This window comes from Chrysochloris asiatica, unplaced genomic scaffold (assembly GCF_000296735.1).
Source record: "Chrysochloris asiatica unplaced genomic scaffold, ChrAsi1.0 scaffold00030, whole genome shotgun sequence".
NCBI lineage: Eukaryota > Metazoa > Chordata > Mammalia > Afrosoricida > Chrysochloridae > Chrysochloris > Chrysochloris asiatica.
Window position 1 is genome coordinate 11039378 of NW_006408548.1, and position 4115 is coordinate 11043492.

The 4115-nt window shown below is 35.9% G+C and overlaps 1 protein-coding gene across 1 annotated transcript in view; it reads right to left on the minus strand.

Moving 5' to 3' along the window:
* The window catches only part of ZCWPW2 (zinc finger, CW type with PWWP domain 2), a 169353-nt gene that overhangs the window by 60796 nt on the left and 104442 nt on the right, over positions 1–4115 (minus strand). The window lies entirely within an intron of this gene.

Below are 4115 nucleotides of genomic sequence, written 5' to 3' on the forward strand. Positions count from 1 at the left end.
ATATTATTAATATCACATGCAAGTAAAATGTTGCTGAAAATAATTTTTAAATGGCTGCAGCAATATCTCAACAGAAAACTGTCAGAAATGCAAGCTAATTCAGAGTCACAAGGGATATCATTGCTATGTTAGATGGTTCTTGGTTGAAAGTAGAGAATACCAGAAAGATGTTTAGCTGTATTTCATTGAATATTCAGAGGCATTTGATTGAATGGATCATAAGAAACTATGGATATCACTGTAAAGTGTGGAAATTCTAGGACACTTAATTGTAGTCATGCAGAATCTGTACACAGACCATGAGGTAGTAATTCAATCAGAACAAAGGAATAATGCATGGTTATCAGAAAAGGTGCATCTCAGGACTGTATTAATTCAGCATACCTATTTCCTCTGTATGCTGAGCAAATAATTTGAGAAACTGGATGATATGAAGACCGTCTCAGCATCAGGATTGGAGGAAGACTTATTAACAACTGCAATATGCAGATAACATTACCTTGTATGCTGTAAGTAAAGAAGACTTGAAGTACTTATCTATGAAGATCAAAGACTTCAGCATGTATTACACTTCAGTATGCATTACACTTCAGCAAACAACAAAAATTCTCACAACTGATCCAATAAGCAGTATCATGATAAACACAGAAAATATTTATGTTGCCAAGAATTTCATTTTACTTGGATCTACAGTCAATGTTCATAGAAGTAGCCGTCAAGACACTAACAACATACTGCATTGGGAAAATCTGCTGCAAAAGACCTCTTTTAAGTGTTAAGGAGCAAAGATGTCACTTTGAGGATGAAGGTGCAACTGATCCAATTTATAGTATTTTCAATTGCATCATATGCATGTAACGATTAAGGATGACTGGAGAAGAATTGATGCATTCGAATTAAGGTGTTGGTGAAGAACATTGAACATGCTATGGACTGTCAGAAAAACAAACAAATCTGTCTTGGGAGAGACATAGTCATAATGTTCCTTAGAAGTGAGAATGTGAGACTTTGTCACAAGTATTTTAGACAAATTATCAGGAGGGGCAAGTCTCTGGAGAAAGACATCATGCTAGGTAAAGTACAGGGTCAGTGAAAAAGAGGAAGACCCTCAACAAGATGGATTGACAAAGTGGCAACAACTGGTTGAAACAGAGCAACAATTGTGTGAATGGCATAGGGTCAAGTAGTATTTCTTCTGTTGTACATGGGATCCAGATGAGTCGGAACTGACTTTACTGTACTTAACAACAACAACAGCACTAATTCATAAGAAAATATCAGTAACTCAGATTTTATGTGAAAGAAATGCAAATTAAAACAACAACATATGATATAAATGGACAGCAACATGCTTACTACAATACCTGTCAATGATGATGGAGGCTTTTACATGCGCTGCTGGTGAGAGTATAACAACTTAGCAACATGTTATTATCCATTTCTCAAATATTATTCTACTGAGAGTTGTTCCAAGGAAACAATGTAAAGCCATAGTAGGAGACTAAGCTAGAAAATCATGATGATTTTCATCAGCATTATCATAGCAAAAGGAAAAAAGGGTAAATGAATTGTGAAAAATATTTTGCACTGATTAAAGGGCAATCTCTAAAGCATGTCACAAAAGTTCTAAAAGTAAAGATTTTACAGCAAAAGACCTACAAAAATTTACAAAGGAAAACCGGAAAAATGTTCACAACATAAAGTCAAAGAATAGTCAATGGCTAAAGAACACCCACAAATCAACCAGAAAAACATAAGCTCATGAAAAGAATGGGCAAGGAATATGAATAGGTGTTTTTCAAAATAAATATATGTTCAATAACTGGATTTAAAATGTCCAACCTCACTAAAAATAAGAAATAAATGATAGCAAATTAGATGAAAACAAAAATAGCTTTTCTCCTTTTAGACATTGAGTTAGGGGATGAGAAAAGAGGTGTTCAGACTCAGTAGGTTTCTGGCAGGTACAATGGAAGAGCAATTTGTTCTTCACTTTTATTTGAAAATACTTTTAGATTTACACAAAAGTTGCCTAAATAACATGAGAGTTCCTGTATGCCCTTTGTCTAGCTACCCCTAATGTTAACATCTTACATAATCATGGTACAATGATGAAAAAAAAAGAAATTATCATTAGTACAATGCTATTAACTAAACTAATGGCCTAATTCAAATTTATGTTTCAGGAATCAAACTAGCATCTCACAATACATTTGGCTGCTATGCCTCCTTATTTTCCATCAAACTATAACAGTTTCTCAATGTTTTCTTGTAGGTGACTATAAATGTTTTTACTCTTTACCCCTGCAATATCGCTTCTAGCAAATATTCAACTGAAATTTGTGCACAAATGCATAAAAATGAATTTTACAGGACGTTATTTCCAGATTTTAAAATAGTAAAATAGGTAAAGTAGTGTGATGAAACAAAATGCATGATCTGAAATTTTCAGTTTATACCTTTTTGTATTTTTACCTTTTTTTGTTTTGTGTTCATTAGCTTGGAAACCTGGTGTGGTACTATAGTATAAGCACTAGACTGGTAACCACAAGGCCAGCAGTACAAACCCACCAACCACGTCTCAGAAACCCTAAACAGATTGGCTATGAGTTGGAACTGACTTGACAGCACATAATAACAACATCTGTCTTATATTAAAGAAAGAAATAAAACAAATGTGTAAAAAAAAAAAAAAAAGACTGCTAATGGCTACAGCTGGCATACATTAATGATGGAACTATAGTGTGTATATTGTTGTTATTAAGTGCCATTGAGTCAGATCTAACTCATAGAGACACTGTGTGGGGTTTCTGAGGAGCAGCTGGTGGGTTTTAACTGTGAACTTTGTGGTCAGTAGTCTAGAGCTTATCCTACAGCACTACACCAGGACTCCTACATAATCATACAAGGTAATTGTTATTATTATTGCCAACTCAGAGATTAATTAAATGAGGCACAGAAGTATTAAGTGAACTGGCCTAAAAATCACATAAATACTAAGTAAAAGAACTGACTCTTGAAGGTAAATTTGTCTAAAAATTGGTGTAGACACCATCATGTCTACTCTATTTGTCTTCTTGGTACACTATTGTTTTAGTCTTTATTTCTAGGGCCAATTGACTCAGATATCTATCGTAGGTATTAAATCTGATCTGCACATGTCCTCTGACATTCTGAAAGTATTGAACGAGCAAATGAAAATATTTTGTAACTCATGGGATATTAGAGTGGGAAAGGACCGACAAAGAATCTACACCTATCTGTCGTTCTATTACCTGGCTTACTCAGAGTTACTTTTGTCTAGACTGTTGCCATTAAAGCTATTGAAAAGAGGTGGTCAGGCAGGTGCACCTGTACTCCCACATCTGTCTTGAAAGGTATCAATTCTCACAAAGCTGAAGAACTGAAAGAGGGAACTATGAGAGTGGCAGAGGCTTCCAGAGAGATCTCTAATACTGGACACTAGAAGCACTGAGGGCAGCCTTAGAAACAATCCCCATCCTGGTAACACTCCTACAAGTTGGTTCAAACAGATGTCAGCAACTGCCAGTACAACCAAGCACAGACCAGGACTTCAGCGCATAACAACTTCTCAAGGTCCCCTCCTGATTGAAGAGACAGGATGATACTGTGGTTAGCATTGCTCTAGAAACTCCACTTTGGGAATCTATCCTACAGAAATAATAATGTCAGTATTTAAGTCTATGGGTCCAGGGATATTTACTAAAAATTACGTGAAGTAGCACCAAGCCACAACAGCAATGTGAAAACACCCACATATTCATTAGTATAGGGCTCTTTGACTAAAATGGACACATCTGCTACAGCATGTTATGTGAAAGATTTAAAACAAATCTGCATATGTTAGTGTGATGCTTTGAATTTACTTGATATGGTAAAATGGTGTGGTGCTGTAGGATCAGCACTGGACAACCATAAGGGTGGCAGTTCAAACCCACCAACTGCTCCTTGGAAACCCTGTGTAGGGTCACTATGAGTCAGAACTGACTCGGCACATAACACCAACAATCTAAAATCTTCTTAATTCCCACCAAGAGATAGGGTTGTTGTTAAGTAACGTGGAGTTGGTTCTGACTCATAGTGACCCTGTACAG